Raw genomic sequence first — 13,686 nt, forward strand, 5'->3', positions numbered from 1 at the left:
GAGGTAAATTCTATATATTTGGTATAATTTCTTCCTTAAATGGGGCGCCTGGGTGGCTCAGTCAGTTGAGCGGCCGACTTTGGCTCAGGTCACGATCTCGCGGTTTGTGAGTTCGAGCCCCGCATCCGGCTCTGTGCTGACAGCTTGGAGCCTGGAGCCTGTTTTGGATTCTGTGTCTCCCTCTCTCTGACCCTCCCCCATTCATGCTCTGTCTCTGTCTCAAAAATAAATAAATGTTAAAAAAAATTTAAAAATAAAAAAAAAATTTCTTCCTTAAATGTTTTGTGTTATTTGCTATTGAACCCATCTGGACCTCCTGCTTTTTGTTTGGGGAAGTTATTAATTATTGACCTAATGTATTTAATAGATATAGGCCTGTTCAGATTTTGTGTATCCTTTTGTGTGAGTTATGGCAGGTTATGCCTTTCAAGTAATTGATCCATTTCATCTAGGTTATCACATTTGTTGGTATAGAGTTGTTCATAGTATTTCTTTATTTATTATCCTTTTTAAAAAATGTCCATGGGGACTGTAGTGATGTGCATTTTCATTTCTGATGTTAGTAGCTTGTATTCTCTCTCTGTGCATCTCTCTGTCTCTGTCTCTGTCTCCATCTCTTTCTCTCCTAGACTAACTAGAGGCGTATCCATTTTATTCATCTTTTTTCAGGAACCAGGTTTTGGTTGTATTGTTTTTCTGTATTGATTTCCCTTTTTATTTCACTTATTTGTCCTCTCATTTTTCTTATTTATTTCCTTTTACTTACTCTAGATTTAATTATTTTTTTTTCTTTTCTAGTTTCCAAACATGGAAGCTTTGATGATGGATTTAGGTCTTTCTTCTTCCCTAGTCTATATATGCAACAGTATAAATTCCCCTCTAAGCACTGTTTTCATGGCATCTCACAAATTTTGATGAGTTGTGTTTTCATTTTCATTGAGTTCAAATTATTTTCTAATTTATCTTGAGATGCCTTCTTTGACCCATATATTATTTAGAATTTTGTTTTTAATCTTCATGCATTATGGGATTTTCAGTTATCTTTCTCCTGTTAATTTCTAGTTTAATTGCACTGTGGTCTGAGAGTGGACATCATGTGATTTCCCCCTGTTAGGAACCAAGGGGATTTTTCTCCAATATTTAGTGTAAACCTGGCTGAGCTTTTGTTGGTAAATCTCACATTGTGGGGGCTCCCCTGTGACTGGGTCTCTGGAGTTTTTAACTCTTAGAATATCCACACTGCAGCTCCAGCACTTGTTAATTACAGTTCAGATTTTCCTACCTGACATGTGTTCTCTGCCAGGTTTCTGCCTGTGAGTCTATGCTCCAGTGAGCCATGACTTCCTGCATTCACCTGTTTGTCTCCGTAATCTGGGAAGTAGCAATTGTCCTTCTTTCATTGGTCCAAGAATACTTGTTATTTTACACTCTGTTCAGCTTTTCAGTTGCTGTTGGAATGAAGTGGCACCTTCCAGGTTCCTTACCAGTGTAACTGGAAACTAGTATTCTCTCCTGCCAATTCTTTATTCTTTCTTTTGTTCTGTATTTTTTCCCCAAATCCCATGTGCGTGTGGTGTGTGTGTGTGTGTGTGTGTGTGTGTGTGTGTGTGTGTTGTGAGATACTGTTTCTAGATCATTTTTCTTCTGCTGCCATTTTTCCCCTCTACTTTCCATTGGATATAGAGAATTGTCTTTTGTGTGTTAACACTATGATTCCATTTTCATTCTATTTGTGATTGTCACTGCTCTACTAATTAATCCAACTAATGTCCATTTTTCTCTATCAAATTTTAAATGTAACAATAGTTACATCTCCCTCTTAAAATGACAGCTATCTTAGTAATTGTCTCTTCTTTTACTCCCCACTTTGTGGGTATCATCTAGAGTTTTAGTGTGGAATTGTTATAAACATTCTTTTTTGCTTCGCCATTTAGCAGAGTGCTTTCTAAGTTCCTTACTTATCTTTCCTTACCATTTATTTTGACATATCCTCCTGAATTGTTTTTATACTAGATGGAGCTATTCCTCCAGGCCATTTTTCAGGATATAAAAATGTGCTTTAAGCTTCTGAGCCCTTATATCATGGAACATTTTTGTACTCAGAAGTTTTTTTTCCAAAGTGTTATTTAAAATTTTTGAAAATCTTAATTTATTTTGGTTTTGTAACTGGTCATCAGTTTCATTGGGAAACTTCTTTTTTAAATCATGATGACCATTTTTAAGTACACAGTGCAGTAGTGTTAACTATATGCACCTCGTGACAGATGCTATTGGGAAGTCTTATGCCAACTTGAGTCTTATTACACTGGAGAATGTTGGTGTTTTCTCTGAATTTTTTTTTTCATGGTTACCTTTAAATTTCATTGATGTGATGTTTCCTTTTTTTTCATATTTCTCTTTTAGCATTTTGTGTGCCCAGGGATTTTTGGCTTTTCATCTTCTTACAGTCATTTCCTTTTAAAACATCCCTTCAGTTATATATTTTTTTTCCTGTCCTTGGGTGATTTCTACTATAAAAATATCAATATTTCTACTTCTATGGCATAACATTCTTTTAAGTCTTCCACTCTTTCAGCCTTCCTGATGCATCCTGGCTTACTTCTTTGGTTGGCTCTCCAGTTCATTAATTCAAATATTTTGTCACAGAGTATCATTTGTGCCACTTAAAGATTTGAACTTAATTTACACTTTTTGTCGTTGGTATTGATATTTTTGTGGTTTTACTGGGAAAGAAGAAGAAAAGGTCATTTCCTTCTATATCTTAGCCCATTTCTCTGTTTTGGACATTTACATAGTCTCATCTTTTTAAGGCAAGTTCTGGGAGTTAGACTTTTTTATTGAGGCATGATCAACATTTAACATTATACTAATTTCAGCTGTACAACATAATGATCAAATATTTGTATATGCTGCAAAAAAGATCACCACAGTAAGTATAGTTATCCTCTGTCACCTTACTTAGCTGCAAATTTTTTTTCTTGTGATGATAACTTTCAATATCTACTCTCTTAGCAGCTTTCAAATATGCAACACAGTGTTAACGATAGTCACCATGCTGCACATCACATCCCCATGAGTCATTCATTTTGTAAGTGGAAGTTTGTGTTTTTGCCCACCTTCACCCCTTTTACTCATACTCACACCATCCTCCCCCTCTGACAATGACCAATCTGTTCTTCGTATCTCTGAGCAGGTTTTTATGTTTTGTTTATTTGTTGTGTTTCTTAGATCCCATATATTAAGTGAAATCATACAGTATTCGTTGTCTGACTCATTTCACTTAGCATCATACCTTCAAGTTTCATCCATGTTGTTACAAATGGCGAGACTTCATTTTTTATGGAGGAGCAGTAGTCCACTGTGTGTGAGTGTGTGTGTATGTTGGTTCCATATTTTGACTGTTGTAAATAATGCTGCAATGACGATAGAACTTCTATCTTTATTTTTTATTATTTTTTAAAAAACTTGCCCTATGCCAGACATTATACTTTCTTTTTTTTATGTTTATTTATTTTTGAGAGACAGAGATAGAGTGGGGGGGGGGCAAGAGCAGAGATAGACGGAGACACAGAATCTGAAGCAGGCTCCAGGCTCTGAGCTGTCAACATAGAGCCCCATGTGGGGCTTGAACTCACAAACTGTGAGACCACAACCTGAGCTAAAGTCAGATACTTAATCCACGAAGACACCCAGGTGCCCCCCCCCCATCTTTAAATTAATATTTTTAATGCCCAGAAGTGGAATATCTGGATCCTAGGGTAGTTCTATGTTTTTAACTTCTTTGAGGAAACTCCATACTGTTTTCTGTAATGGCTGCACCTATTTACATTCCTGCCAACAGTGCACAAGGGTTCCCTTTTTTTCACATTCTCACCAACACTTGCTATTTCTTGTCTTTTTGATATAGCTATTCTGGCACGTGTGAGGTACTATGTCATTGTGGCTTTGATTTGTATTTCCCTGATAAGTGATGTTGACTATCTTTCCATGCACTTGTTGGCCATCTCCTCTGTATGACTTCTTGGGGGAAATGCCTATTCAAATTCTCTTCCCATTTTTAATTTGATTTCTTGTTTTGTTGTCCTTCTCTCCTGCTACTGAGTTATATGAGCCTTTATATATATGTTGAATATTAACTCTTTTTTAGGTACATGATTTGCAGATATTTTCTCCCATTCCCTAGTTTTTTGTTTTTTTTTTTTCATTTTATTGATGGTTTCCTTTGTTGTGTGGAATTTTTTGTTTGATGCAGTTCTACTTATATATTTTCATTTTATTGTGTTTGATTTCAGGGTCAGATCCAAAAAAATCTTTACCAACAATGATGTCAGGGAGTTTGGATTTATTCTTTTTTCAAATATTTTTAAATGTTTATTTTTGAGACAGAAAGAGAGACAGAGCATGAGCACGGGAGGGGCAGAGAGAGAGAGAGAGAAGGAGACACAGAATCTGAAGCAGGCTCCAGGCTCCAAGCTGTTAGCACAGAGCCTCACACGGGACTGTAACCCACAAGCCATGAGATCATGACCTGAGCCTAAGTCAGAAGCTCAACCAAATGAACCAGCCAGGCACTCCTGGGAGTTTGGATTTATTCTTAAGTGGCTCTTACAATCCTTGTCTTTTGATAAAATATTTACATTTGTTTTAAAAACATGTGTGTGTGTGTGTCTGCTTTATGTGTTAATACATTAATCTTGCAATTTTTTACACTTAAGTGATGAAGCATCAACCCTCCCTCCCCTCTTACTTTCCCTGGGTTGTCTGTGCCTTTTTCTTTATTTCCCTTTCTCAGCTATGTCCTAGTCTGGAAATTTGGCAGTTCTACTATGATTTTCAATTGAGTTAGCATTTGCCATCTTTTTAACTGTTTTATACAAATGGATATTTCTTAAGTAATACATCTGCATTAAAATATATTTACGCTTTCTATAAAACAACTTAATTGGCTACACCTTTTTTTTCACCAATAGGTGTGAATTTCTGCAAATCTGTATTTTCTATTTTTCCTTATTTTTTTCTCTGATATATCTAGTTAGACCATTACTCAGTTTTCCCTTTTATATGTATATATTTTGTTCCAATAAAAATTACTAACGTATTATAAATTCCCTATCATAGTATCATCAGACACTTTTAGATACTCTACATATTGTGAGTTTATATATACATCTGCTTCTTCTACTTTTATTTGTTCATCTTGAGATCACTCTTCAATTTTAATTGACTTTACATTTGGTTAGAAGAGATGAGTAAGTATTTTTGCCATTTAGACAAAGTTTATGTGTTTTGTTTTGTGGCACTATGATTATAGAATGCTAGAGTGATGATTTTCTCTTTGATTTCATGGTTTAAGTAAGCTGTATTTCTACTTGGAAGTTTGTAAAGTTTAATGCCTATCCTAGATTCAAAAATTTCATATGAAGCCTTCTGTAGATAAATCTTCCCTGGGACTGGTTGCCCTCCTTCAATATGAAAAGACAAGTCACAAAAGGTTCTTTAATAATGTAGGCCCTAAGTTTTCTTCTTTTAGAACTTCTGTTTTGTCACATTATGTCCCAGTATCAGGTATTCAAGTCCCCATCTTACCATCTATTCTCTCATTGTTTTCCCATATCTGTGGGGATTTGCCTGCACTGTGAGATATTTTCTTCCAATCCATATTCTAGAATACTAATTCAGCCCTCGACCACAGCTACTGCTTCTGTTTTAGTTTGTTTCATGTTATTAACGTTTGGAAAATAACTTTTATATGTATCTCTTAAAAATTATTTTAATGTTTATTTATTTTTGAGAGGAGAGACAGAGCATGAGTAGGGGAAGGACAGGGAGAGAGGGACACACAGAATCCGAAGCAGGCTCCAGGCTCTGAGCTGTCAGCACAGAGCCCAATGCAAGGCTCAAACCCACAGACTGTGAGATCATGACCTGAGCTGAAGTAGGCTGCTTAACCAACTGAGCCACCCAGGCGCCCCAGTCTTTTCTGTATTTGTATGCAAACATACTCTAAAAGCAATTTCCCAAGAACTCTGCTTACTTTTGTTGTGTTTTTTTTTTTTAATTTTTTTTTCAACGTTTATTTATTTTTGGGACAGAGAGAGACAGAGCATGAATGGGGGAGGGGCAGAGAGGGAGGGAGACACAGAATCGGAAACAGGCTCCAGGCTCTGAGCCATCAGCCCAGAACCCGACGCGGGGCTCGAACTCACGGACCGCGAGATCGTGACCTGGCTGAAGTCGGACGCTTAACCGACTGCGCCACCCAGGCGCCCCTTTAAATTTAAAAAAAAAATGTTTATCTTTGTTTTTGAGACAGAGAGAGAGCATGAGCAGGGGAGAGGCAGAGAGAGAGGGAGAGACAGAATTGGAAGCAGACTCCAGGCTCTGAGCTGTCAGTACAGAGCCGGATGGGGGGCTCCAACTCCTCAACTGCGAGATCATGACCCCAGCCGAAGTTGGAGGCTCAACCAACTGAGCCCCGCAGGCGCCCCTTGTTGTGGTTTTGGTTAGAGTTTTCTTTAGTCTTGTCCGCCTTTTTTTTTCTTTTGGCGGTTTGCCAGTTTGACAGTTTGCCTTTCTTTCCTCAATTTACTATTTCTCATTAGTCTCCGTTAATGGAAGTTGGGTTCTGGCTGGTCTAAGGTAAGCAAGTTGCATAACTGGGTTTCACCTCCCTCACAAACTTTTTACCTTCTAGTGAGTTCAGGATGAACTCTCCGCCTTTAGGCTTCTTTGGGTACAGGCTGGAGAGCGGTCCCCCAGCACCTACACAGCCTGTGGGGAATCTATTCCTGACGCAGTTTTACTTTATAGGACGTTGATAACACCGGCTTTTAATTACAGAAGCATTTTGTTTGGCCTTGGGAGGGCTCCAATGTGCTGCGATTTTCCTTTCTTCTTTACTTTCTTTGTTATGTCTGTATCGCTATCAAATCTGTATGTTACTATTTGAGATTTTTTTTTTTTCATTAAACATTTGAAGGATAGAAATTTAAGAGAAGTTACCCTCAGCTAGAATCACCATACATCTAGGTTTGGGAAATACAACCACCAGGTAGGCATATAGGAATTTAATCTGTCTGCCAAATCAGTTTGTTTACAAACTGTATCATGTTATTTACCACGTGTTGAATACATATATACAATTATATGCATATATGCATGTATGTGTCTAATATGTGTTTATTTATACAAGATATATTTATATCTATACATTTTTATCTAGACATTTATATCGACTTTAAACTTCTTTATTATTAAGATGTAATTGGCATGTAACATTGTAGTAGTTAAAGGCGTACAACATGGTGATTTATATGTATGTACTGTGAGGTAATTACCTTGAAAAGTTTAGTTAACCTCTGTCACCACACGTATTTGCAATGCTTTTCCTGTGATTAGAACTTTTAAGATTTCTTCCCTCAGCAACTTTCAAATACGGAATGTAGTATTGTTAACTACAGTCACCATGGTGTATATTACATCCCGAGGACTTATTCATCTTTATAACTGGACATTTGTTACTTTTGACCCCCTTTATTTATTCCTCTCACCTCCATCCCCTGTTTCTGGCCACAACCAATCTGTTTTGTGTATTTATGTGTTTAAGTTGTTTGTTTCGATTCCACATATAAGTGAAATTTTACAATATTTGTTTTTCTGTCTGGTTAATTTCAATTAGCATAATGCCCTCAAGGTTTAACCATGTTGTGGCAAAGGCAAGATTTCTTTCTTTCTCCCTTCCTACCTTTCTTTCTACACTCCCCCCCCCACACACACGCACACACACATTTACCTACGCATATATGTACATTATCACGTATATGATATATATTTTGTATATTCATGTTATATAGAATATATTTATATGTAATATATAGTTTATACATTTAATATAAAACAGTATGGAGGTTTTTCAAACAGTTAAAAATAGAAATACCTTACCATCCAGCAATTTGCACTACTAGGTATTTAACCAAAGGATACAAAAGTACTGATTTGAAGGGATACATGCACACCAATGTTTATAGCAGCATTATCTACAATGGCCAAAACATGGAAACAGCCCAAGTGTCCATCAATTGATGAATGGATAAAGAAGAAGTGGTATATATATACAATGGAGTATTACTTGGCAGTCAAAAAGAATGGAATCTTGCCATTTGCAACAACATGGATGGAACTACAGAGTCTTATGCTAAGTGAAATAAGTCAGTCAGAGAAAGACAAATACCATATGATTCCTCTGACCATTTTGAAACTGGATATTTATCTACAGTGTTGGGGGTTCTTAGTACATATTAGAAATTAACCCCTTATCAGGTATACAGTTTGCAAATATTTTCTATTATTCTGTAAATTGACTTTCCACTTTGTTGATTATTTTTCCATTGCTATACATAATCCTTTTTAAAGGACTTTTTTTTTTTTTTTTGCATTCACAACTTGCCCACCTGTTTGGGCAAGAGGCTTAGTTTTTGGCCTGTCTCACCGTTTCCTACGTCTTCTTCATTAGGCTTAGTCATTTCTAGCTTTTGATTTAAAGTGAGAGATTTAAATATATACATATAATATATAAATAAATATATATTTATATAAATAAATATATACTTATATATACTATATAATATTAATATCATATAGTTATATTGATATTAATATTATATATAAATAAATATGAATTATATATAAATAAATATGAATTATATATAAATAAATATATATTTATAAATATATATATCATAAAAATGAAAATAGATGAGATGTTCAACTCTCCATTTCACATGAATACTTAGAATTTATAGTAGGGTTATTAACTGGCCCAATTTTAATATTGTTGTGTCTTAAGGAATAGGAAGGCCCGAGGAGAGGGAGAGAGATGGGGGAAGGACCAGTCAATGGAGCAGTCAGATCACTCACCTTATAAATTGTTTGCCATCATATGCGAGCACAGTTTGTGGTTCCCCTAAACAATAACAATAATAACATTAAGCATCACTGATCACACAGATCATCCAAAAAAATATAATCATAATGAAACAGTTTGAAATACTGGAAAAATCAATATATGACACAGAGACATGAAGTGAGAAATGCTATTGAAAAAAAAATAATGCCAATAAAGTGGCTTAAATGCGGAGTTGCCACAAACCTTTAATTTGTTAAAAAAAAAATATGTATCTGTGAAGTGCAATATATCAGAGCATAATAAAGTGAGACATACCTATATGAGACATAAAATATTATGGACTAGTGAAATCATGTACTGTGCATTTTTTTTATTTAAATTATAGGTTACTTTTATTCAGTGCACTCTGGTGTTGTTCACAGCATCTATCTATCTGTCTGTCAATCTATCTATCTATATCTATCTATTATCTATCATCTATCTATGAATCTCCACTCATTTGCTCCCCATAAAAGACAGTTAGTCTAGGTAATAAGCCAAAAAAATTCTTATATTTTGTGTGAGAGTCAGAAGGCCCAGGGAAATGTATTACTTCTAAATTTCAGAGTGTAGAGAAGATAAAACCTTAGTAGTTAGGTCTGTTGCTGCAGAAGGAGGAAAGGAAAAAGGAAAGTAGAAGAAAAAGAGAAAAATATATATATTGGAAAACATGTAGCAGAACTTTCCTTATTTCTCATTGATTTTATCTTCATCCTAGAAACCACAAGGCCATCTGCAGAAAAGCTTCTATAAATAAAAAGAATTTAGTGTGTTGCGTTCAATATCATAATACAAATATTAATTCATTTATATGCAGAGCCAAAAATAGAAACCATAATTTTAAAAACACAATTTATTACAACAAATATGTAAGTATCTTGGAACAAAATTTAACAAATATTTTATTTGTATCAACAAATTCCTTACTGAAGAATTTTAACCTCATAGATGAAACTTCAGCATAATTCATCAAATTTTAAATTTGATAAATTTCAAATATAATAAATTATAAATACAATAAATAATAAATATAATTTATTTCACTTTTACATTGACAATTAAATGATGTGTATATGTATACATATATGTATATATATATATAAATAAGATATAGATAGAAGATAGATAGATATAGATAGATAGATAGATTTAAAAAATAGAGAATCAAAGACACAGAAAGAAGCATTAGAATGATCAGAGTTAACAGGCTCTACCGACTAAGCCAGCTAGGTGCCATAAAATTTATATCTTATAAAATTATAAAAATTCATAAAAATGTGTGGTGTAGGAGATAGTGATATTTCAAAGCTTTATTTCTTATCATTATTAATTTAAGAGTAACTTAATTTACAATGATTGTTCTATATATATATATTTTTAAAGCGTCCCTCTCTTGGTTGTAAACAAAAACATTAACAAAATATTAAAAAGCAAACAAATGAAAATCAGAAAATTTTAGCTTTGACATAAATTTACTGTTTCACTCTACAGGCAAATTTAACAAATGCTTATCAAATGCACATTTTAGCTTTCTAAGTCTAAATACCACATGGATCCTTGTCTATAATATAAAATTAAAAAAAATTATTTCAAAAAGAAAAGTTTTATACTTTCCAAATATGTGGTTATTTCATTGGTTTTAAATGTTGGTATACAGTAATTGATTATTTCTTATTTTAAATGATATGAGTGTATCTGCAAATATTTCTGTTTTAGCATTAGTGTTTATTTGCATCTGTTTTTTGTTTTGTTTCTTCATCAGTCTTGGCAGAAATTTGTCATTCTTCTTAATATTTTCAAACAACCAAATTTACTTTGTTAGTTTTATTCTTATTGTCAATGTTAGTGTCCTTTGATTTGCCCTTTATTTTATAACTTGTTCCTTATAAAATCTTTGCCTTATATGCACTGATTCCACCCACCCCAAAACCTTGTCTATTTCTCTAAATTGTCAACATTGTAACCTTTTGAGTTGTTAGCAATAATTCCTTGTAACCAGTGAAGTGAACAGTCTATGATGTCCCTCTGTATTTCCTGTTCTTGGCAATGCTTGCCTCTGGGGACATTTTTTAACTTTAATTTTTGGATTTTATTCCATTTATTTCTGCTTCTATCTTTATTATTTCTTTCCTTCAGCTTTTTTTTGGAATTAGTTTGCTCTTCTTTTTCTAAATTCTAAAATTGGAAGCTTCGATCATTGATATTAAGCCTAGACAGAATATTCAGGAGACAAAGCATAAAACATAAATCTTAATCAATATATACAGTTCCTGTGGTTCAGAGATGGATTTTCTTCCATTTCCACCTGCCTTCCATTGTTTTTCAGTGTGCTCAAAGTGCCGTTTTTGTCTTATACTGAATTTATAATCAATATTAACCTAATGCTTTTGTGTATGGCTACTATGATATTAGCATATATTTGGCAAATTTTTGCAGCTTGATAAACACAGCTAGTCTATAGTTTTAGTTTTGTATGTAGTATAAAATTATAATTTTTGTATAAAATTGAACTATTTTATAAAATTAATTTGAAATTGTACTTTTCTCTCAGAGCTCTGGGATATTTGTCTTACTAGGATAGGGATTATTCATCAGGAAGTTTTTGAAATTTATAAACATTTTGGTCTGGTGTCAGGTGAATAAATTTACAAGTGAATGGTAATGATCTGATTCAATCTTGCATTACCACTTGCAACATTGCTATCTAAGTGTTACAAAACTCAGTGTTCAGTTATTGGGAAAAACTTCATCACCAGGATCCCAAACGCTTAAGTAGTATCGTTACACTCAAGAAGTTTAAAGAATTTATTAGTCTTGAATTAATATAGCTGAGGGTCTATTATAAAAGACATTTCTTATGCCTTCTGAGCCTGCTGCAGAAAATTTTGATATATACTCTCTCATCAGTAATTAATCTATGACCTCATAGACCAGTTAAGTGTCCTTTGGCACAATGTTAGAACTGAATGAACTTAAATTCTAGCTCAAAGGCAATCATTAGCCTTCATTGGTTACCGAAAATAGGAGAGTTTCATTGTACGCTATCTACAAATAGTTACGAAGTCTCTCTGAAGAGTGAAGTAGGCTGAAGTAGATCAGTGTTTCAAAAGAGATTTTATTTTACGTTATTTTAATTACCTTGTTTGTTATGTATTAAGACTATTTGTCAGTCTCCTTGTCAGAAAATGTGTTGGAGGAAAAAGGGTGGAATGTACTAGGAGCAAATGAAGAAACGGTCCTTTGCTGAGGTCCTCTACCTACGGACACCTGCAACGCATACAATGAGTTCTTCAAATATTCTTGTCTTTCCATAATATGTGGATTTTTAGTAATTAAATAGTTGATTGGGTTGGCTTTTATGTAGTTCTGTGTGCTTAGATAAGGACCCATAAAACATTAAAAATTAAAAATTTAAAGCAGAAATTAAATAAGTGTCCATAGGAGCTATATTTATAATAAGTAAGAATCATATTGAGATAAGGTGATCAAAGTACATAAAAGATGGAGATCCATTCATGGCATGGATGGAGTGAATGGCCATGCCCTCTGACTTACCATGTCTACTGAGATTCATGACCCTAAAGATCAGCTTCATTAATTCTACCTGGAAGTTTTCTGAGCTGTATCAATTACTCTCTACTTGTAAGAATGAAGCCAGAGTAATATTGGCACTTATCTGAAAGCACTTTGCTTCATGCTTACCCAAATAAGCATTACCATTTACTTCTTTTTTTTCCTTATCTCCCCTCACACAGTGTTTCTAGTGGGATGTGGAAACAACAGGAGTGCCTGCTGTCAATACATTCACCAGCTTTTCAGTGTGTGATTAGACCTTAGCACTCTGAACCTTTATCTCATGAAGCCTGTCCAATGGCATGTAATCTGTTAATTGTGCATATAAGTTAATGACAGCTATTCAATGTATATTCATTTTTGCAAATATTTGATAATTTCAGTTTGTTTTCATGCTGATATCATTTGAAGATGCACTGTTACATATCACATAATCTAACAAATTGACCGTTTGTAAATGCCTTGCATAGACCTTGCAAAACATCAGTAAAATTATCAAGAAACAAAACAGCGATACAAAATAAAATTAGGGGTGCATGGGTGGCTCAGTCGGTTATGCATCCAACTTCAACTCAGGTCATGATCTCGTGGTTCATGAGTTCAAGCCCCCCATCAGGTTCTGTGCTGGCAGCTCAGAGTCTGGAACCTGCTTCAGATCCTGTGTCTCCCTCTCTCTCTGCTCCTCCCCCTCTCATGCTCTGTCTCTGTCTCTCAAAAAAAAATAAAAGTTAAAAAATTTAAATAAAAAAATAAAATTAGTCTCTTATAGAGGCAGCAAAAAAAAAAGAAAATATTGATGAAACAGTTATTTATAGACAAGAAATAATGGAGCCTCCTGTCATGCTCGGTGTCTCTTCAAATACATCTTTCAATCTGCTAAAATTTTCTTTGCTACTCCTATCCCTGCTCTCTAGATAATTCAGAAATTCTGTTCATATTTCAGTTTTTAGCGCAAGTGTCTCCCCTTCTATATATGGACTTTTCTGTCCATTCATATATGAAAGGACTTTTCTCCCTTATTACTTCTTTATGGCTTTCTATCTTTCTTCACTGTCACTACTTCTTCAGGGAGAGGCCTTATTATGTGTATTTACAGTGACAAAAATAGCCCTGCTGAATACGACACATCATCACATAAGTCGTAAATGATTACCATCACAATTTCTCCT

Source organism: Herpailurus yagouaroundi, unplaced genomic scaffold (genome assembly GCF_014898765.1).
Source record: "Herpailurus yagouaroundi ecotype Mexico unplaced genomic scaffold, PumYag 140, whole genome shotgun sequence".
Classification (NCBI taxonomy): domain Eukaryota; kingdom Metazoa; phylum Chordata; class Mammalia; order Carnivora; family Felidae; genus Herpailurus; species Herpailurus yagouaroundi.